Source organism: Rhinatrema bivittatum, chromosome 9 (assembly GCF_901001135.1).
Source record: "Rhinatrema bivittatum chromosome 9, aRhiBiv1.1, whole genome shotgun sequence".
Classification (NCBI taxonomy): Eukaryota; Metazoa; Chordata; class Amphibia; order Gymnophiona; family Rhinatrematidae; genus Rhinatrema; species Rhinatrema bivittatum.
Genome location: NC_042623.1, coordinates 59,879,536 through 59,902,488, shown reverse-complemented (window position 1 = coordinate 59,902,488; position 22,953 = coordinate 59,879,536). Strand labels below are relative to the sequence as shown.

General features: G+C 48.6%; 1 long non-coding RNA gene across 1 annotated transcript in view; it reads left to right on the top strand.

Annotated features, from left to right (window-relative positions):
* LOC115099479 overlaps positions 1-22,059 on the top strand; it is a 60,599-nt gene extending 38,540 nt beyond the window's left edge. The window contains exon 3 of the long non-coding RNA XR_003858789.1: positions 21,894-22,059. This is a non-coding gene — a long non-coding RNA (uncharacterized LOC115099479). The remainder of the gene's footprint in view (positions 1-21,893) is intronic.
* The last annotated feature ends 894 nt before the right edge of the window (positions 22,060-22,953 follow it).

The following is a 22,953-nucleotide window of genomic DNA, read 5'->3' as shown; positions in this document are numbered from 1 at the left end:
TGAGGCCAGGCGAATTCCTGGCGTCACTAGATCTCACGGAAGCATACCTTCATGTGGGCATCCAACCAGCGTTCCAGCGGTTCCTGCGTTTTTGCATTCTGGGAAGACACTTCCAGTTCCGGGCTCTGCCGTTCGGCCTGGCGACAGCTCCTCGGACATTCACGAAAGTGATGGTGGTGGCGGCGGCGCAGTTGCGTCGCGAAGGCCTCCTGGTTCACCCTTACCTCGACGATTGGCTGATTCGAGCGAAGTCAGAGAAGTTGTGTCGGCAGGCGGTAGCCAGGGTGCTATAATTCTTGCAGTCCCTGGGCTGGGTGGTCAACTACAACAAGAGTCATCTAGAGCCCACTCAGTCCTTGGAGTATCTTGGAGCCGTTTTCAATACGAAACGGGGCAGAGTGATTCTCTCTCAGGAACGGATCTGCAAACTACAGTCTCAAGTACGACGTCTTTTGTCTCAGCACCGTCCACGAGTCTGCGATTACCTGAAGGTTCTCGGATCCATGGCTTCCACGCTGGCGTTAGTCCCTTGGGCGTTTCCTCATCTGCGGCCGCTGCAGTATTCATTGCTTTCCCGCTGGAAACTGGTTTCAGAGGAATTTTACCTTCCTCTGCTTCTCGAGAGTCAGGCACGCTCCAGCCTGAGCTGGTGGCTGGATTCCAAACATCTCTCTTGTGGAGTGTCTCTTCTTCTACCCAACTGGACGGTGGTGACCACGGATGCCAGTCTTTCCGGTTGGGGTGCAGTTTGCCAAGGGAAATCGGTTCAGGTTGTGTGGTCAGAAGATCAGACCCGGTGGTCCATCAACCGCCTGGAGTCCAGGGCGGTCCGTCTGGCCTTGCAAGCTTTTCTACCCCTCGTACGAGGAAAGGCGATCCGGGTATTGTCGGACAATGCTACCACCGTGGCTTACATCAATCGCGAGGGCGGAACGAAAAGCCCTCAAGTAGCGGAGGAAGCGCGTTCCTTGATGGCCTGGGCAGAGCGACATCTCAGCGATCTTGCTGCGTCTCACATAGCAGGAGTCGACAATGTCCAGGCAGACTTCCTCAGTCGACACCACCTGGATCCTGGAGAGTGGGAGCTGGCGGACGAAGCGTTTCTTCTCATTTGCAGGACTTGGGGAACGCCCCACATGGACCTAATGGCCACGTGGAACAACTCAAAGGCTCCGAGATTTTACAGTCGACGCCGAGAAAGGGGAGCAGAAGGGGTCGACGCGTTGGCTCTTCCCTGGCCAGCGGAGGTGCTACTGTATGTGTTCCCACCGTGGCCCATGATCGGCAAAATCCTGTGGCGCATAGAATTGCATCCGTTCAACGTGATCCTCGTGGCGCCGGAGTGGCCGCGCCGTCCGTGGTTTGCGGACCTGATCCAGTTGTCAGTGACGGCGCCCCTTCGTCTACAGGGGTTTCCGGGGCTCCTTCGTCAGGGCCCCGTCTGTTTAGAGGATGCGGATCACTTCTGTCTTGCGGCATGGCTTTTGAGAGGAATCGATTGAAGCGCAAAGGTTACTCTGATGCGGTAGTTGCCACGTTGCTAAGATCCAGGAAACAGTCTACGTCTCTGGCTTACGTTAGAGTCTGGGTAGTTTTTGAAGATTGGTGCGTAGAGCGGGGTCTGGATCCCACTTCCGCTTCTATTCCTGATATTTTGGCTTTTCTCCAGGCTGGGCTGGCCAAAGGTTTAGCGTGCAGTTCCCTTCGGGTCCAAGTCGCGGCGCTTGGTTGTTTGCGTGGTAAAATCCGGGGAGTCTCCCTGGCTCTCCACTCGGATATCTCCCGTTTTCTTAGGGGAGTGAAGCACCTCCATCCTCCTTTACGGCTCCCTTGTCCATCTTGGAACCTCAACTGGGTGCTCTCGGCCCTATGCTCAGCTCCGTTTGAGCCTTTGAAGCGTTCTACGTTCAAAGATCTCACGTTGAAGACTGTATTCCTGGTAGCGATTGCGTCCGCTCGTCGGGTTTCCGAGTTGCAGGCTCTGTCCTGTAGAGAGCCCTTCTTGCGCATTTCTGATTCAGGGGTTTCCTTGCGGACCGTTCCCTCTTTCCTGCCTAAGGTCGTATCGCCTTTTCATTTGAATCAATCGATTGAACTTCCCGCTTTCGCGGTTGGGGAATCTTCCGACCCGAAGTTGAGGGACTTGAGAAAACTAGATGTGCGGAGGTCTCTTCTTCGCTATCTAGAGGTCTCAAATTCTTTTCGATTGACGGATCATCTGTTTGTGTTGACGTCGGGTCCGAAGAAAGGTTCTGCGGCATCCCGCACGACGATCGCCCGTTGGCTCAAGGAGGCCATTGGTTCTGCGTACATTCTGTGCGGTAAATCTCCGCCGGTGGGTCTTCAAGCTCATTCGACGAGATCTCATGATGCGTCTTGGGCGGAATCTTCTCAGGTGTCGCCTCAAGAGATTTGCAGGGCGGCTACCTGGAAATCGTTGCATACCTTCATTAAACATTACCGATTGGATGTTCAGGCTACTGATACTGGGGGTTTTGGAGAGAGGGTACTCCGAGCGGGACTCTCTGCTTCCCACCCTCGATAACTTAGCTCTGGTACATCCCGGGTGTCCTGGACTGATCCTGGTACGTACAGGGAAAGGAAAATTAGTTTCTTACCTGATAATTTTCGTTCCTGTAGTACCAAGGATCAGTCCAGGATCCCGCCCGCAGTGTTACGCTATAGTAACGGAGAGTCCGCTCATTGTTGTTTTTTAATACGCTGACCCCTTGTTTTGTTCGCTCTTCCGGTTGGGGAGTCTGTTTTCCTGTAGGGGTGTTGGAGTTATTTTCGTTTACTTAGTAAGTTTTTATGGTTAGCTATGTTGGCTTTTGGATTTTTCTACTTTGACATTACGTATGACTGAGGGGCTGTGACTGGCACAGGGGCTTATATATGGCTCCGCCCACAAGTTTTAGTCTGTCTCCATCTACTGGTGCGGAGTCACAACCCAGGTGTCCTGGACTGATCCTTGGTACTACAGGAACGAAAATTATCAGGTAAGAAACTAATTTTCCTTTTGGACTGGTGGCTCCTTTCGGACAACCTGAGCCGTGGGGTTCCCTTGGTTGTGCCGGAATGGACGGTCGTGACTACGGATGCCAGTCTCTCCAGCTGGGGAGCGGTCTGTCTGAGACAGTCTGTTCAGGAACAGTGGGCCCAGGAGGAGTCCCAGTGGTCCATCAATTGCTTGGAAACCAGGGCAGTTCATCTGGCGTTGCAGGCCTTTCTTCCGCTTATCCAGGGGAAATCAGTCCGGGTCCTTTCCGACAATGTGATCACGGTGGCCTACATCAGTCGCCAGGGTGGAACCAAGAGTCAGCCGGTGGCGTTGGAAGCTTGGCTCCTGATCAGCTGGGCGGAGCAATACCTTGTCATTCTTGCAGCATCCCACATTACGGGAGTCGACAACGTTCCAACGCGGACTTTCTCAGTCAAAATCGCCTCGATCCCAGCGAGTGGGAGCTGGCCGGGGGAGCCTTTCAAGCCATATGTGACAGATGGGGCACACCCTGCATGGATCTGATGGAAACATTCCGGAACTCCAAGGCTCTGCGCTCCTTTGCTCGCCGCAGAGAACCGGGGGGCGGAGCGAGTAGACACTCTGGCGCTTCCCTGGCCAACAGATCTGTTGCTGTATGTTCTCCCGCCTTGGCCCCTGATCGGACGGGTGCTCAGAAGAATAGAGCTTTACCCGTCCGAAGTGATCCTGGTGGCTCCCGAGTGGCCGCGACGCCCTTGGTTTGCGGATCTGGTCAGTCTCGCGGTACAAGGTCCTCTGAGGTTCCCCAATCTCCCAGATCTCCTTCATCAAGGACCTGTTTGTTTTGACCAGGTCAATTGCTTTTATCTAGCGGCATGGCTTTTGAGAGGCGACGTTTGAAGGGCAAAGGTTATTCGGATGCGGTGGTCTCTACGCTGTTGAGATCGCGTAAGACATCCACGTCCCTGTCTTATGTGCGCGTCTGGAAGGTCTTTGAGACTTAGTATGTAGACAGGGGGATTCTCCCTACTTGGGCATCTGTGCCAGAGATTTTGGGGTTTCTTCAAGATGGTCTCGCGAAGGGGCTCTCGTGTAGTTCTTGAGGATGCAAGTCGCGGGGTGGGGGGCCGTTCAGGGAATCCCATTGGCAACACATCCGGATGTGTCTCGTTTTCTTCTAGGAGCAAAGCATCTTCGTCCCCAGTGCACCACCCTTGTCCATCTTGGAATCTAAATTTAGTGCTTTCAGCCTTGTGTGGGGCACCGTTTGATCCATTAAAGAGAGCAATGTTGAAGGATCTCACTTTGAAAGTGGTGTTCTTGGTGGCCATCTCCTCAGCTCGGAGGATTTTTGAACTTCAGGCTTTGTCGTGCAGAGAGCCATTCCTGCGGATTTCGGATTCGGGGATATCCTTACGGACGCTTCCTTCCTTTCTCCCAAAGGTGGTCTCATCCTTTCATTTGAATCAATCGGTGGAGCTTCCTATCTTTGTAGATGTGGACTGTTCTGATCCTCTCACGCGAGACTTACGGAAACTGGATGTCCGTAGGGCATTGTTGCGCTATCTTGAGGTTAGCGATGGTTTTCGGGTGTCGGATCATCTTTTTGTCCTTTGGAGTGGTCCTAAACGCAGTAATTTAGCTTCAAAGACTACTATTGCCCGATGGTTGAAAGAGGCGATCAATTCATCTTATTTGTTGAAGGCCAAGTCCCTGCCTCAAGGGCTATGGGCGCATTCTACTCATGCTCAGGCGGCATCGTGGGCGGAATGTCAGCATATCTCGCCACAGGAGATTTGCCGGGCGGCCACCTGGAAGTCGTTACATACCTTCGCCAGGCACTACCGACTGGACGTACAGGACCCAGGTGCAGAAGGATTTGGAGCAGGTGTGCTGAGAGTGGGCCTCTCCAGATCCCAGCTCAGGTAAGAGAGCTCTGGTACATCCCAGGAGTCTGGACTGATCCGGGTACGTATAGGGAAAAGAAAATTGGTTCTTACCTGATAATTTTCGTTCCTGTAGTACCACGGATCAATCCAGAGTCCCGCCCAATTGGAGTGCGCAGGTAATTGAGAGTCCACTCATTCAGCTTTTCTTAGTTTTAATCGGCAGATTTTTGTTTACCGTATCTCATGAGTTCTGTTCCCACTTGGGGGTTAGTGAACCAGTTTTCAGTTGTTAGGTTACTGTATATAGTTAGTTTGGTTTAGTACCATTCTGCTTTGTGACAGAGCAATACTGACGGACTGTATATGGCATCCTAGTATTTATGGCAGAGTCCATCAAAATTTCTCTGTCTCCATCTGCTGGAGGGGAGGCAAAACCCAGGAGTCTGGACTGATCCGTGGTACTACAGGAACGAAAATTATCAGGTAAGAACCAATTTTCTTTTGTCCAATAATAAAGTGTGTAATTTATTGAAACTTAAGAATGTCAATAGTGTATTTGTAATTTGACATCATTTGGAGTGAGGAAAGTCACACAAAGATGGACTCTCTACCAGGGTTCTATCAAGCCGGGGCAAGAGAATATTGAAGAAATCTCATCTTTATGTGACTTCCCTCACTCCAAATGATGTAAAATCTTCACTGAGGTCTACTGTGCTTTTCGTTCGTCTCACTCTGCATGTAAAACTGGCCCCAAAACCCTACATCACCACCAAAACTTCACCTCGAGTTACTAGCTTGCCCTACTACAGCAGTATAAATAGATGGCTACTAGGTGTGCCACCCTAGAGGCTCTCTCTACTCCACTCCACTCTCCTCTCCCTCTCCTCTAGCCCAAAATGCAGTTTGCAATGTTTTTGCAAATTGTGTTACGGCCGTTTCGAGCATTTCACACAACTTAATGCCAGGAAAAAATGTGTAGTTATTTCTGGCATTAAAAGCATGCAATACGCTATCACACAGTGCGATAATGCCCCTCATTTTCATTAATCCTGCCCAAAACCCTCCCCAATCCCACCCCTTTGAAAAATTTGCATTTGTGCCACACGTTACCATACCTATCTTGTGTGTTATGGCGTTAACGCATATGTTACGACATTATCGCAGAAGTTATCGCCATAACACATTTTGATGAATGACCCTGTTAGAATGGCACATCAAAGTGGAACTTCTGGTGTAGGGATTTATATCACAAAAAGTGCACCAAAATGATGAGTGTTGAACAGAAATGGCAAAATATATATTAAAAAAATACTTAAAATAGTAAATTATGCGAAGGGATGACAAAAAACTATGAAATCAGGAGAAGTAAAATGGGATTGTAAAACTGGGCTTACTGTATATACTTGTGTATAAAACAAGAAATTTATGCCAGAAACTAAGCCCAAAAAAGCTGGCTCGACTTATACATGCATAGTATACAGTAGTTGTGCAGTTTTTTTTTGTCAAAATTTCGTTACAAAAACAAACCCGCACCACCTTCATTAAATATAAAGCCCCTCCCACAAGACTCACCCTGGTGGTCCAGCAGGGGGCCCGGGAGCGATCTCCAACTCCCGGGCCGTCAGCTGCCAGTAATCAAAATGGCGCCAGAGGCCCGTTGCCCTTACCATGTGACAGGGGCTACCATCCATGGACCCCCACTGGACCACCAAGAACTTTGGGCGAGTCTTGGGGTCAGGAGGGTGGGGGGCTTTATATTTAATGAAGTTTAAAGGGTTGGGGCGGGATTGTGGGTGGTTTTTTTAAATGAAATTTTGATGAAAAAAAAATCTGATTGTTCCTGGACAACCAGGGTCAGGAGGGGCAGACATGGGGAAGGGAAGGAAGGATTCAAGCAGGGAGGACAGATATGAGGGAGGGAAGGATTCTGACAACAGGGACAGACATGAAGGAGGGAGGAAAGGATTCTGACAGGGACAGACATTAGGGGGGAAAGGATTCTGATAGCAGGGACAGACGTGAGGGAGGGAAGGATTCTGACAGCAGGGACAGATATGAGGTAGGGAAGGATTCTGACAGCAGGGACAGACATGAGGGAGGGAAGGAAGGATTCTGCCAGTGGGGACAGACATGAAGGAGACAGGAAAGAATTCTGACAGGGACAGACGTGAGGGAGGAAAGGATTCTGACAGCAGGGACAGACATGAGAGAGGGAGGAAAGAATTCTGACAGGGACAGACATGAAGGAGAGAGGAAAGAATTCTGACAGGGACAGACATGAGGGAGAGAGGAAATAATTCTGACAGCCCCCTAAGTTTTACCCTCGACTTATCCACGGGTGACAGAGAAAGCTTGATTTTTGAGGCCCAAAAAATACCCTTGACATACATAAGATTGATTTATCCACGAGTGTATATGGTAATACTTTTAAGCGGCGAAAAAACTGCTACAGTAATGAAAATCAATTAAACAGATGTGAAAAAAGAAAGTAAATCAAATATACAGAGATATAAACAAAATGACAATGGAGAATGGTAAAAACATTGAATATGACATTAAATGGCAAATAATACATAAATAGAAACAGCATAGAACAAAATTATTGAAAAAAGACAAAGCAGCTATGTTAAAAAAGCAGTATATAGAGAAATGGTAAATTTATAAAATTTTAAAACAAATTTGTTAGAAAAAATAGACCATTCAAAATTAACATTCAAACCATGGGGGATAACAGTATTGAGAATATGTATCCACCTATGCTCGTGTTATGTTAAAATATGGGAAAAATCCCCGCCATGTGAAGGGTGGGCAACGATGTCTAAAACATAAAAATGGAGTTGTGCAAGGGAATGCTGTAGTTCTGACCAATGAGCTGACAATGGCAAATTGTCTCGGGAGGTCCGTATGCAGGAACGTATACAACGTGAAATTTTGCCTACATAGACCAGAGGGGACAGGCAGAGAATTGCATAGACAATGCCTTGTGGAGAGGAATCAGAAGAGAAGTGGAGAGCAAAAGAAGTGCCAGTAGAGGGATTTATGAATGTCTGCAATGTAAGAGAAAAACTACAAGCCTTACAATGGCCACAAGGGCTATGGCCAGTGTGTGGAAGTGCAGGATTACGAGTGATACTGTATTCTGAGGAAATTAACATCTCATAAATTGTGGCTCTGACAAAATGCAAAACAGAGGTGTTTATTGAAAATAGGGTGAGGAGCTAGATTTTGCCAGTATTTCCGAATAATAGAACAGATGAAATGGCTAGCCAGATTGTAGGGAAGTAAACAGGTGACTAAATCATCAGGGTCACGACGCGTTTTTGTGAATAATAAACCTTGGTTAATATATACAGCTCATTTGAAAGCAAGCTTAATAATTTTGGAGGGGTATCCACATTGTAAAAATTGGTCTTACATGATTGATACTTGATTCAAAATTTTATCTCGAGAAGAACATAGCCAACGTAGAAGAAAAAACTGTCCAGTCAGGATATTGTCACGAAGGCTGCGGGGGTGACAGTTGAAATAGGACAAGAGAGTATTTTTATTTGTTGGTTTACAAAATATTGTAGTGGAAAAAAGCATGGGTTCTGTGGATATAATGTCTAGAAATGAAATTTGGGAATCATGTACAGTAAACAAAAATTGGAGATGACTATTACAGCAATTTAATCAGTCAATAAACATTAAGAATTGAACATGGGAACCTGCCAAATCAAAATTTCCTAGCACCTAGACAGAGGTGTTCAGGACCAGTGGGTTATGCATCTCTATCAGCAGATGGAGATGTAGCAAACTGACATCACAGCATCTATACTCCTGCAGAGACATCAGCCTCCCAGTATTCTCTGTCTCCAGTAGATGGTGGATGTGCATTTCCTTACTGGGGATTGCTTTAGATTTTGGAAGGAGAAATAAAAGGAAATTTAATTCACCCCACTCTCCTGTGGTGATACCAAATGGTCCCGCCCCCAGTTGAGAATTTCTGAGGTGATTTCCGTGGTCCCTCAGATGAGTGCCTTGGGCCAGTACCTGGTTTTTCAGCTGGCGAGGACTTAGCTGCTTGGACAGCTGAAAGGCAGCAGGTGCAGGAAGCCGGTGCGGCAATGATGGCATATGCTCTTTCCCTCTGCAGCCGGATACCATCTCTGTACTTAGCTGGGAAAGGCTGATCTCAGGTAAGATTCATAAATAAATAAATATACATTAAAAAAATGCATAAGGAAGGTTTTTGTGTAGGGCTTCCTCACTACCTGGTTTCTGTGCTCGGTGCGCTGTTCCGATGTTTGTCTCAATCCGAGGGAAGTTTAAGGGACATGAGCAGCCTTTTTTTGTTAGACCCCACTTTGAGGCTTTTCTTCTGGGTGCTGCTTGGTAGGCCGCGGTGGTGTTTCGTGTGTTTTGCCTGTGCACTCTGCTGCCCTGTTCAGGAGCATCAGTTCAGGCAGTGCATTTGGTTGTGCATCCAGGTTGGGTGTCCAGTTTTTGGATACTTAGATGGGTATCAGTTCGAGCATCTAGATTAAGCGGCGTCCGAGCTAGATGAGCACTTAATTGCGTGCTTAGCTTGGGTGTGTCGTGTGTTTATTTTTGGGACAACTAGGCTTTGGATGCCTAAAATTTTGGAAGCATTAAAAAAAAAAAAAAGGCAGAATAGCATCTATAGCTAAGAAATCTAAGCACTTTTCCCTATGCACTGCCTGCCATATTCGGGCATCTCAGCTTGGTGTGCTCTCTAACTTGTACCAGTGCTGATTGTAGACTCAAGGAGAAACATTTCTATGTTTCTAGTTATGTTTCTCTGATTTTACTAAGCCTGGTTCTTCCTAGTGTGATGAAGGACTAGGTAAAGACATGTTAGGAGGAACACCTGATCTTGGAACACCCTCAACTGGTTTGCCAGTGGGGAAGGGTACTCAATGGGCACAGTACTGGTGCCTCCTGGTTTGGATCCTTTTGCCTTTTCTTGAGTAGAATTTTTTCAAGGGTTGCAATCCTTCCTTCAGGTGCAGTCCTCAGCCCAGCCCAGTCCTGCCAGGGCAGAGCCACAGCTTGTTACTGCTATTAAGCGTCAGCATACACCTAGATTAGCAGGAGGACGTCCCATTTGGGAACCAGATGCCATGGATGACGAGGCTGATCCTGACTTTCTGGAGTGGAGGAGTGGCCTAGTGGTTAGAGCAGTGGGTTATGAGCCAGGAGACCAGCGTTTGAATCCTGCTGTTGCTCCTTGTGACCTTAGGCAAGTCACTTTACCCTCCATTGCCTCAGGTACATACTTAGATTATAAGCCCTCTGGGGATAGGGAAATACCTACAGTACCTGAATGTAATCCACTTTGAAGTGCTGAAAAAAGTGTGAAAAGCAGAATATAAATCTAAATTAAATAAATAAATAAAAAAGATGGGAAAATTCCTCCAGGACTATGTTGTGGTTCTTTCATAGGGATGAGTTGCCAGCTGTGATTTCCTAGATATTGAAAATGCTGGGAGTTCCTGGAACGGATTCCAATTCTGAGCTAAAGAAAAATCCCATTTTGGCTTCCTTGCATAAAGCCTCTTGTTTTTTCCCTGTCATGGAGGCCATTCAAGAATTGAGTGATCTTGAGTGGGGTGCCCCGGAGGCTAATTTCAAAATGGGCTGAGTTTTGGAAGTTTTATATCCCTTGGATCCAGTGGTAAGAGAGTGTTTGCATTTTACGAAGATGGATGCACTTGTTTGTGCAGTCTCCAAAAGGAAGGCTCTGGAGAGAATTCCAGGGCAGTTATAGAACCAGTAGCCGCCTTTTTGGCAGATGTGGGCTGCGATTTGGTCTGCACTTCAGCCAAAGGGATGGCTTCAATTATAGTAGTCAGGCGTCAGTTTTGGCTGAGAAATTGGTTGGCCGATGCAATCTCTAAAGCTAACCTTACCAAATTGCCCTTTGAAGGCTTGCTCTTATTTGGAAGGAGTTTGAGAAACTGGCCAGTAAATGGGGCGAATCCCTGGTTCCTCAGTTGCCGGAGGATAAGAATCAGTTGTCGCACTCCTTTACTTTGAGAGTGTGTCCTAGAGGATCCATGCATTTTCGACCCTACAGAGGAGTGGCTTTTCAGAGGACTTGGCCTTTTGGTAGGTCTCAATCTTTTCATCCCAGACAGCCCAGGCAGGGCGCAGGCTCAGGCAGTGGAACTTCCTGAGCCTACCAGTCAAGGTTTTCCGACCCACCCCTGGGAACATGTGATAGTGGGATGCTTCTCTTTTATCAGAGGTGGGTCGAGATCACATTGGATCAATGGGTCCTGGAGGTGATACATGAAGGATATGCGCTGGAGTTTTGGAGTGTTCCTTGGAACATCTTCATGGTATCTCCCTACCACTCCCCACAGAAGAAGCGGGCAGTGGAATCTACACTGTTAAGGCTCCTTAGTCTGAGTGCTGTGGTTCCAGTACCCACTTCTGAAGAAAATATGGGGTGATATTTCATTTATTTCATTGTGCCCAAGGAGGGTTCCTTTTGTCCCATTCTGTATCTCAAAGGATTTAACAGTCATTTGCGGGTGACTCATTTTCGCATGGAAACCTTGCACTCAGTGATAATGGCCATGCAGTTGGGGGAATTTCTGACCTCCTTGGATCTATCCAAGGCATACCTCCATATTACTATCCATTTGGAGCATCACTTTCTGCATTTTGCGGTGTTGGAGTGCCATTATTAGTTTTGGGCGCTGCCTTTTGGTCTGGTCACCGCTCCCAGAACTTTTTCCAAGGTTATGGTGGTGGTGGCAGCAGAGTTGAGAAAGGATGGATCCTAGTACACCCATATTTGGATGACTGGCTGATTCGGGCCAAGTCTCTGGGACTCGCAAAGTGATCTCCTTGTTGCAAGAGCTCGATTGGGTGGTGAACCTAGCCAAGAGCAGTCTTCAGCCATCTCAGTCATTGTAGTATCTGGGTGTTTGTTTCGACATGAGACAGGGCAAAGTTTTCCTGCCAGAGGCTCGTATTCAGGAGTTGATGGCACAGCTGTGTCTCTTGGTGAATACTATTCGCCCGGCAGTGTGGTCCTATCTACAGGTACTCTGTTTAATGGTGGCAACCCTGGAAGTGGTGCCATGGGCGAGGGCGCACATGCGTCGTTTTCAGCGCTCCTTGCTGTCTCTTTGGAGCCTGCAGTCTCAGGACTACTCGATTTGGGTCCACCTGCTGATGGAAGTCTGCTTTCACCTCCAGTGGTGGTTGCAAGCAGATCTGAGAGAGGGAGTTCCCCTGACATCGCTGGATTGGTTGATACTCATGACAGATGTGAGCCTCCAGAGTTGGAGAGCTCACTGTAAGGAACTATCGGCATAAGCACACTGGAATTCAGAGGAGTTTCTCTTGAACATCAATTGGCTGGAAGCTCGAGCAGTCCAGTTGGCATGCTTGTAGTTTAGTGGCAGGCTGCAGGGTCGCTCAGTCCGAGATAATGTCGGACAATGCAATGACGGTGGCTTATATCAGTTGACAGGGAGGAACCAAGAGCCAGCAAGTGTCGCAGGAAATAGACCAACTTATGGAATGGGCGAAAGTGCATCTCCAGGAGATCTCTGTCTTGAACATTGCAGGAAAAAAAAAATGTAAGAGCAGACTTTCTCAGCAGGGAGGGTCTGGACCCAAGAGAATGAGTATTGTTGGCTGAGGCATTTCAGCTGATACTGGATCGCTGGGCCTTCTGTTCCTAGACCTGCTTGTGACTTCTCACAATGTGAAGGCTCCTTGATTCTTCAGTTACAGGAGATACCTGATGCCCTCGTGCAGGTCTGGCCGGAAACAAAGCTGCTAAATGCCTTTCCTCCATGGCCCATGTTGAGCAGAATAATTTGGAGAATCGAAGGCCACAGGGGGATGGTGCTTTTGGTGGCACCGGATTGGCCCAGGAGACCATGGTATGCAGATCAGCAAAGACTCCTGGTAGACTCCCCACTTCATCTTCTGGCACATAGGAATCTATTGAGGCAGGGACTGGTCCTTCACGAAGATCCGACTTAGTTTTGTCTTACGGTATGGCCTTTGAGAGGGCTCGCTTGTTGAAGCATGGATGTTCTATTGCAGTGATTGCCACCTTGCTATGCACATGAAAATTCTCCACTTCCTTAGCCTATGTACACGTTTGACGAGTGTTTGAGGCTTGATGTGAGGTTCGATGAGTGTTTCCTTGTTCAGTTAGGATCCCACTCTTTTTGGAATTTTTGCAGGATGGGTTTAATAAAGGGTTGGCCCTTAATTCCTTGACTGTACAAGTAGCAACTCTTGCCCGTTTCAGGGGTCAAGTAAATCCTTATCGTCTCATCCTGATGTGGCCTGATTCTTGAAGGGAGTGAAACATCTTCATTCTCCCTTGCGATTACCAGTACCTTTGTGGAGTCTTAATCTGGTTTTGGATTTTTTGGCGGTCCTACGTTTTGACCGATAAAATCCCTTTTCCTTGCACTTACTGACCTTGAAAACAATGTTTCTGGTGGCGATAAGATCTGATTCATCAAATTTTTGAGCTGCAGGCCTTGTCTTGTTGGGAACAGTTCCTTTGGGTGACTCCAGGAGTGATTCAACTGCATACTGTTCCTTCTTTCTTGCCTAAAGTGGTCTCAGATTTTCACTTTAATCTGTCCATTTCCTTGCTGTCTCTGGATAAGGAAAGATATGCAGAGGAATATCACCTGTTGCATCCCTTGGATGTAAAGGGACATATTCTAAGGTATCTGGAGATTTCTAAGCCTTTCCGAAAGATGGATCGCCTGTTTGTCCTTCATGGTGGAGATAAACAGATTGAACCGGCTTCATGGGCTACAATATCTTGCTGGATTAAGGAAGTAGTCACGGCCGCATATGTGGCTGCTGAAAAGCCATTGCCTACTCAGGTTAGGGCTCATTCTACTAGGGTTCAGGCAGTGTCTCGAGAGGAGATTAGATTGTTTGCTGAACTGCGACGTTGTCCTCCTTACACATCTTTTTCAGGTATTATTGTCTGAATGTGCAGGCCCAGGATGATGCAGCCTTTGCACGTGTGGTTTTACTGGACCGCAAGCAGCCTCCCACCCTATTCAGGAGTAGCTTTGGTACATCCCACTAGTCCTGACCTTCCCATCTGTCTAGGTGCTAGGAAATGAGAAATTATTACTTACCTGATTTTCACTTTAATCCGTCCATTTCCTTGCTGTCTCTGGATAAGGAAAGAGATGCAGAGGAATATCACCTGTTGCATCCCTTACTTACCTGATAATTTCCTTTTCCATAATCTAGACAGATGGATTCAGCTTCCCACCCTTGGTTGCTGTATGATTTTATTATAGTCCTCCTGGGTGGCTAAGTATTCCGGGGGTTACTGGTAAGTGTTACTCCAGTCCCTAAGCTGCTGTTAATATATTTTTTGTGTGAGCACAGTCTTTCATGTTGACTAGGTATTGAAATGGTTGTCTGTTTTTAATTGTTTTTTGCTATTCTGTCCACAGTTGCTTTCAAGAGAATACTGGTGGGCTGATGTCACTGCAGGGCTAGAAATACTGTGACGTCAGTTTGCTCCATCTCCATCTGCTGGCAGAGGTGCATAACCCGCTGGTCCTGAACCCATCTCTCTAGATTAAGGAAAAGGAAACTATCAGGTAAGTATTAATTTCTCAATATATCGTCAATATAATGAAGCCAGGTACTACAAAAAGAACAAAACTCTGAAGGGTATAAATGTGTAGCTTCAAAATGTGACACATAAAGACATGCTATGATGGCCCTTGATTTGTTGCAGTGCCCTTGATTTGTTGAAAAAATTTGTTTTTAAACATGAAGAAATGATGTGTTCGGATGAGTGCTTTGCTTTATGTATAACCATGCTTTGTCTTTGATATTTGTCTGTCCACTTTCTGATTATATTTTTGCTTATTTTTATTTTTAGTTCAAGGTCCGTCCTGACACAGTTATTTGAAACATAGTACTGTGTTGGGGGACCGTGTAAAATGGATTACAAATGCACTATTGACATCCTTTAAGTTTCAGTATATTACACACTATGGGGTAGATTTTATAATTTTGCGCAAGTGCGTACTTTTGTTCGCGCACCAGGCGCGAACAAAAGTACGCTGGATTTTATAAGATACATGCGTAGCCGCGCGTATCTTATAAAATCCGGGGTCGGCGCGCGCAAGGGGGTGCACATTTGTGCAACCTGTGCGCGCCAAGCCCAGCGCGAGCTGCCTGTTCCCTCCGAGGCCGCTCCGATTTCGGAGCGGCCTCGGAGGGAACTTTCCTTCGCCCTCCCCCCACCTTCCCCTCCCTTCCCCTACCTAACCCCCCCCCCCCTGGCCCTATCTAAACCCCCCCTTACCTTTGTTGCACGATTTACGCCTGCTAAAAGCAGACTAAATCTGCGCGCACCAGCGGGCTGCTGGCGCTCCATCACCTGACCCGGGGGCTGGTCCGGAGGCCTCGACCACGCCCCCGGGCTGGCACCACGCCCCCGCAACGCCGCGTCACGCCCCTGAAACGCAGCGTCATTTTAGGACACGCCCCCGACACGCAACTTTTACAAAGCCCCGGGACTTACGCGCGTCCCGGGGCTCTGTGTGTGCCGGCGGCCTATGCAAAATAGGCGCGCTGGTGCGCGAGGGCCCTGCGCGCGTAAATCCGGCTGGATTTACGCGCGCAGGGCATTTAAAATCCGGCCCTTTATGTTACGGTTCTGGCCGCGAGCACCGCGACCAGACCCTTACCTCCGTGCTCCTGGACCTGTTCCCGCTTCTGGAGGCCTGGTTCGCGGCTGTTTGGTGGTGTCCCCTTGGGGGCTGCGCCACCAGGAAGCCTCCCAAGGACGCCCTGCTTCTAGGCGCGCGCGTGCGCCACTCAGGCGCTTTTCTAGGCCGTTTCCCGCCAGTGGTGACTCCGCTCACTTCCTGACATCAGACGCCGCGGCCTTGATAAGCCAGCCGCGGACACTCAGTCTTTGCCTTGCAACAGGTTTACCTCCTGGTTCCCTGTTGCTTCGTGCCCCGGAGTGAGTTGCCTTGGTACTCGCTCCGTTCCTGCTTGCCTGCTACAGTACCTGCTTGGTTCCTGCTTGCCTGCTACAGTTCCTGCCTGGTTCCAGTACCCGAGTCCTGCTACAGTTTCTGCCTGGTTCCAGTACCCGAGTCCTGCTACAGTTTCTGCCTGGTTCCAGTACCCAAGCTTGCTACAGTTCCTGCCTGCCTGGTTCCAGAACCCGAGCCCTGCTATAGTTCTCAGTCCTGATTATCAACCCGCCTAAGACCCAGCGGCCGGGCCCCTACGGGCTCCTCCCGGGGGGGGTTTCGGCTTCCAGGGTGAAGAGCACCTCTGCGTCCTGCCTGAACATCTGCCTCCCGGCCTGCCACATACTAGAGACATTGAACACCTATCCCGGTCTCCTGCAGGTCGGCCCAAGGGTCCACTAAATTGAGACTCCATAACAGTTTGCAAGGCCATGGACTCGGCGGATGCACCTGTCCCCTTGGACCTGCCAGGGTTGGCCCAGCAGCTGCAGTATCAACAACAGTACCTCGAGGTCCTTACTGGTTCGGTAGGGGAATTAATGGCCCGATTGGATGCTAGGGCCTCGTCCGCCTCAAAACCAGTACCCGAGGGTCAAGACTCTTCGGTGACTCAGCTGCCGGCACCCTCTTTTTACGCTGGTGATTCAAGGACCTGCCACGGCTTTCTGAACCAATGTTTTATAGGGTTCTCCCTGTTGCCTCGGCGGTTCCCCTCGGATGCAGTGAAAGTGGCGTATATCCTGTCCCTGCTTGATGGGAAAGCCTTAATATGGGCTTCTCCCCTTTGGGAAAACAATGATCCCTCGCTAATGAACTTACAACAGTTCATCTCGAACTTCCGACAGGCCTTTGATGAGCCCACCCGAGTAGCTACGGCTACATCGGATCTGCTGCAACTCCGTCAGGGGGCTCGCTCCTTGGCAGATTATGCTATGGAATTCCGGACTTTAGCCCAAGAAGTAGGTTGGCAGGATGGTAGTCTTAAGGCCATCTTCTTGGAGGGCCTCTCTGGACGCATAAAGGGTGAGATTGCTGCCCGAGATCTGCCGGAGGACCTCAACACCTTGATAGAGATGGCTGCCCACATTGACCGCCGCCTACAACGGGCCAAGGAGCAGAACTCCTCTCGCCACAGTTCTGCTTCTGTGTCAGCGAGATCTGCGTCTTCTTCTAAGACTTCTCGTCCAGACGCTCCCACCTGCGAACCCATGCAGCTGGGACGGGCCCCGCTCTCTGCTGAAGAGAGGCAACGTCGCCGTTCGTTGAAATTGTGCTTGTATTGTGGCCAGAAGGGCCACTTTTTGGCACGCTGCCAGGAGCGTGCGGAAAACGCCAAAGCCTAGGAGGTCGGGAGGAGCTCCTCCTAGGCCGTGCTACAGCTCCTCAATGTACCATGCCTGTTACCCTGGAATACCCTGGAGGGTCCATTTAGACAATTGCGTTCCTGGATTCTGGAGCCGGAGGTAATTTCATCCTGCAGGACTTAGTCTCCCAGTTGCGAATTCCTACGCATAGATGGGAGGTCCCGTTGCGAATTACCTCCATCCAGGGGCGCTCCTTCCAGGACCTGTCCTGATGTCCACGGCACCCATTACTGTCCTCACCGGGGCGATCCATTCGGAGGAGATAGCCTTCCTAGTGTTGGATAAGGCTGTCCACCCCGTGGTGCTAGGGTTGCCGTGGTTACAGAAGCACTCGTCCACGATTCAGTGGGATACTCTACAGATTGTCAAGTGGAGCCCTTTCTGCCTAGCTAACTGTATGAAAGTGCCTAGGGCTTCCGCACTCCCGTTGATGCACTCTGCTCTAGGTCCTCCTGCACCTTATGAGGACTTCACGGATGTTTTTTCCAAGACCAAGGCGGAGATCCTTCCGCAACATCGTCCATATGACTGCGCTATAGACCTGTTACCTGGAACTATGCCCCCCCGAGGAAGGGTATATCCCTTATCGTTACCTGAAACCCAGGCCATGTCCGAGTATATTTCGGAGAATCTGGCCAAGGGGTTTATTCGCCCGTCCAAGTCGCCTGCAGGGGCAGGCTTCTTCTTTGTCAGCAAGAAGGACGGCTCGCTGAGACAGTGTATAGACTATCGAGGCCTAAATTCCATTACCAAGCGGGATCGTTACCCACTCCCGCTAATCCCGGAGCTTCTCGATAGGCTCCAGGGAGCGAAGATTTTCACAAAGTTGGACTTACGAGGTGCTTACAACTTAGTCAGAATTCGTCTCTGAGACGAGTGGAAAACCGCTTTTAATACCAGAGACGGGCATTACGAATATCTTGTGATGCCTTTCGGGTTATGTAATGCTCCGGTGGTGTTCCAGCACCTTATGAATGATGTGTTACGGGACCTTCTGAACACCTGGGTAATCGTCTATCTCGACGATGTGCTAGTCTACTCCCAGGACCTGCCTTCACACCGTCAGCATGTCCGTCAAGTGCTCCAAATACTTAGGGAGCATGGTCTGTACGCGAAACTTGAAAAATGTAGTTTCGAGAAGAAGTCCCTGCCTTTCCTGGGCTACATAATCTCTGCAACAGGCTTTCAAATGGATCCTGAGAAAGTGGCAGCCATTAAGAATTGGCCCCAGCCGAGGGGCCTTAAAGCGTTGCAACACTTCCTCGGCTTTTCCAATTTCTACCGTCACTTTATTCCCAACTATTCCCATATTGAGGCCCCGTTGACTGCCGTCACCCGAAAGGGGGCCAACGCGATGGATTGGCCTGTTCCCGCCAGCCAAGCTTTCGAGGCCCTCAAGGAAGTGTTCTTGTTAGACACCTGCCTTCGTCATCCGGATCCCAGCCGGCCCTTTGTGGTGGAAGTCGATGCCTCCAATGTGGCCGTGGGGGCCGTGCTGAGCCAGTACTCTGATTCTGGACAATTGTTACCTTGTTCATATTTCTCGAAGAAATTCTCGCTGGCAGAGAGCAACTACTGTGTTGGTGATAAAGAGTTGCTAGCCGTGAAACTTGCCCTGGAGGAATTTACACCAACCACAAAAACTTAGCATTCTTGAAGCAAGCCCAATGCCTGAATCCAAGGCAAGCTCGGTGGTCGCTGTTTTTTGATCGGTTTAACTTTACTCTACGCTACCGACCCGGCTCTAAGAATGTTCGAGCCGACACGCTCTCGCGCTCTTCTGAGGTCGAAGAGACTCCTGACACTCCCCAGTACATCTTGGATCCCGTGAAAGTGAGCCTCGCAGCAACCTTGGTGTCCTCCCAAGGAAAGACCGTTGTTCCACGTTGCTCCCGGAGAGCAGTCCTCACTTGGGCCCATGACTCCCTCACTGGGGTCCATGCTGGCTGTAGAGGGACCTTGGACTTGTTGAACCGATTCTACTGGTGGCCGACGGTGAGACAGGACATCCAAGCCTTTGTAGGCTCTTGCCCTACCTGCGCCGTTCAGAAGCCGTTCATCGGGAGGCCCAGGGGCCTGTTACAACCATTACCCATCCCGATGGAGCCTTGGACACACATCTCCACCGACTTTGCCGTGGAGCTTCCCGTCTCAGGAGGTAATTCGGTCATTTGGGTGACCGTAGACCGATTCTCCAAGATGGCACACTTTGTCCCCTTGCCAAAGCTGCCTTCTGCACCTGACCTAGCCAATCTCTTCGCTCAGCATGTCTTTAGACTTCATGGTCTTCCACAGGATATAGTCGCCGATCGAGGACCACAGTTTACTGCTCGATATTGGAAAGCACTGTGCAAACGCTTTAGTGTGCAACTTAGTCTTTCGTCTGCGTTCCATCCCCAGACTAATGGGCAAACGGAACGGACTAACCGAACCTTAAAGACTTTTCTCCGTTCGTTCATGAATGAACGACAAGATAATTGGGCCAAGTTACTCCCGTGGGCGGAGTTCTCATATAATAATCACACGCATGCTGCTACTGGAAGTTCACCTTTCCTCTTTGTCTATGGGAAGCAACTTCGACCACCCTTGCCTTCGCCTGAACCTAGTGCACTCCCGGCAATGCAACTTTCAGCCCACCAGCTTTTTTCCTTATGGACTTCTATCCAGGGAAAGCTCCGTAAAGCCGCCCAGTCCGCCAAGAAATGGGCGGATAGGCATCGTCAGCCAGCGCCTATATTCCTTCCTGGAGACCGCGTCTGGCTTAGTACTAAAAATCTACAGTTACGAATCCCGTCTCGAAGACTAGCTCCGAGATTCTGTGGGCCTTTTCGAGTCGCCGAACGAATGGGAGCAGTCTCATACCGACTATGCCTACCCTCCTCCATGCGCATACATGACGTGTTCCATGTGTCATTGCTGAAGCCTCTTGTTTTATCCAGATACCACTCCCGGGCTCCTGAACCATCGGATCCTTCAGTATCGGACGATGTTACGTATCAAGTACGTGAGATCTTGGATATCCGGTTCCATCAACGACGCTGGGAGTACTTGCTTGCCTGGGAGGGTTGCGGACCCGAGGATAATTCTTGGGAACCAGCCCATAACATCCTTGACAAGGACTTATTACAGAAGTTCCATCTGGACCACCCAAGTAAACCCGGACCGGCTAAGAGGGGGCGTAAGAGGGGAGGTACTGTTACGGTTCTGGCCGCGAGCGCCGCGACCAGTCCCTTACCTCCGTGCTCCTGGACCTGTTCCCGCTTCTGGAGGCCTGGTTCGCGGTCTGTTTGGTGGCATCCCCGCGGGGGCCGTGCTTCCGGGAAGCCTCCCATGGATGTCCTGCTTCTAGGTGCGCTCGCACCAGTTGGGCGCTTTTCTAGGCCGTTTCCCGCCAGTGGTGACTCCGCCCACTTCCTGACATCAGATGCCGCGGCCTTGATAAGCCGGCCGCGGACACTCAGTCTTTGCCTTGCAACAGGTTTATCTCCTGGTTCCCTGTTGCTTCGTGCCCTGGAGTGAGTTGCCTTGGTACTTGCTCCGTTCCTGCTTGCCTGTTACAGTACCTGCTTGGTTCCTGCTTGCCTGCTACAGTTCCTGCCTGGTTCCAGTACCCGAGTCCTGCTACAGTTTCTGCCTGGTTCCAGTACCAGAGTCTTGCTACAGTTCCTGCCTGCCTGGTTCCAGAACCCGAGCCCTGCTACGGTTCCTGCCTGGTTCCAGTACCCGAGTCTTGCTACAGTTCCTGTCTACTGTTCTAGTCTGGTTCCAATTCTCAGTCCTGATCATCAACCTGCCTAAGACCCAGCAGCCGGGCCCCTATGGGCTCCTCCCGGGGGGGGGGCTTTGGCTTCCAAGGGTGAAGCTGCCTAAGTCTTGGCGGCTGGGCTCCTTCGGGCTCCTCCTGGGGGAGCACCAGCTTCCAGGGTGAAGAGCACCTCTATGTCCTGCCTGAACATCTGCCTCCCGGCCTGCCACATACTAAAGACATTGAACACTTATCCCAGTCTCCTGCAGGTCGGCCCAAGGGTCCACTAAATTGAGACTCCATAACACTTTATTATTGGACAATACATAGTGGACTCTATGAATATTTGACCATTTGCCTTTCCTATGGGCAAAATCTGAATAATCCTTGATATCTGCCCTCTTCAGGCCAAAAATAATTTGGGTGAGTCATGCCATTTGTGAATAAATGGTCTGGGGTTTTAGCTATGTTTCTTTCAGTGCTTTCATGTTTTAAATTTGCATTTCAAATTAAATTTACAGCTCAGTAAACAAAGGAAAACATTCTAATTACAGTACTTAAAAATTACAAATGAAAACTTTTCCAGAAAAGAAACTTTCTAGCCATGGAATATGGCAAGTCCACAATAAAAAAAAAAAGAAAACCAGGGTAGGAAGGGTAAGAAAAGGAAGAAAAATATATGCAAAGAAAATCTAGAATTGAACCTCACAATACAATAATATGGACAATACATCTGCTACAGTACATTCATTTTTAAGCTTGGAAAGAGAGAGAAATAATTGACTGAAGTGCTAGGATTTTCCTTAATATAACTCTGAAGTGATTCTCTTATATTTCCTATTATGTAACCTAAGGGTGTGTAAACTGGTGTTTATCACAATTCTGTTTCCACAGTCTGAAAATGAACAGCCAACAGAATTACATTTCAGCGATGTGAAAGGAAAAAATAAACTCAACTACGAGAAGCCTTTTGGAGCACATATCAATGAAATCATACCTTCAATGAGAAAGGATGCACAAAGTATTTTTCATGGAAAGGATATACCTACAGATAACATCCTCTGTCCTTTCCAAAATGAGCATCATTTTCAAACAGAGAATGAAAATGTTATATCTACTCCACCAAAATATGATTCATTAGGTCCATCAGTCAGTAAAGTGAAAACTGATTATATCGAGAAGAAAGAAAGCTGTAATGCATGGACACAGACTGAGAACTGCATCTTAAGTATAGAAAAATTAGATGTGAGCACACAGTGTGATGAGATACAAGCATGCAAATGCACAAGCAATTTTTCTTCTGCCCGTAGAGATGAAATCTTCACTCCAAAGGCAGAAAGCAATATCAGCAGATCACACACCACTGGAGGGCAGAAAACGCCAGCAGATGAAGCATTTGGATTTAAAAATGCAGGCAAGGCAACAAGTATCCCTATAAATCAAAGTGAAACAGAATATCTTACTTTAGATGAGAAGATGACTGCAGAAGTGATTACATACAAGAATGGAGAACTACAGCAGTAACAGAAAATCGTATCTTTTATGCCCATTGTAGTATTTCACAAATATACATACAAAATAATGCTTACCCTACCGTGTTTCCCCGAAAATAAGACAGTGTCTTATATTAATTTTTGCTACCACAGATGCACTAGGCCTTATTTTCAGGGGATGTCTTATTTTTCCATGAAGAAGAATTCACATATATTGTTGAACAAAAAAATGAACATTTATTATATTCTGAATAGTTGTCTGCTTATGCTGGTTTGTGATGACAACTAACTGTGAATCCTGCAGGATAAAAAAATCACAGCTGCATGCTCTGGTGTTCTGTGCGACGGGCATGCTCCCAAATAAAAACTTTGCTAGGTCTTACTTTCGGGGGAGGTCTTATTTTCAGGGAAACAGGGTAGTTCAATGGCAAACTTTATTAAGCTATTTATTAAATCCTTTA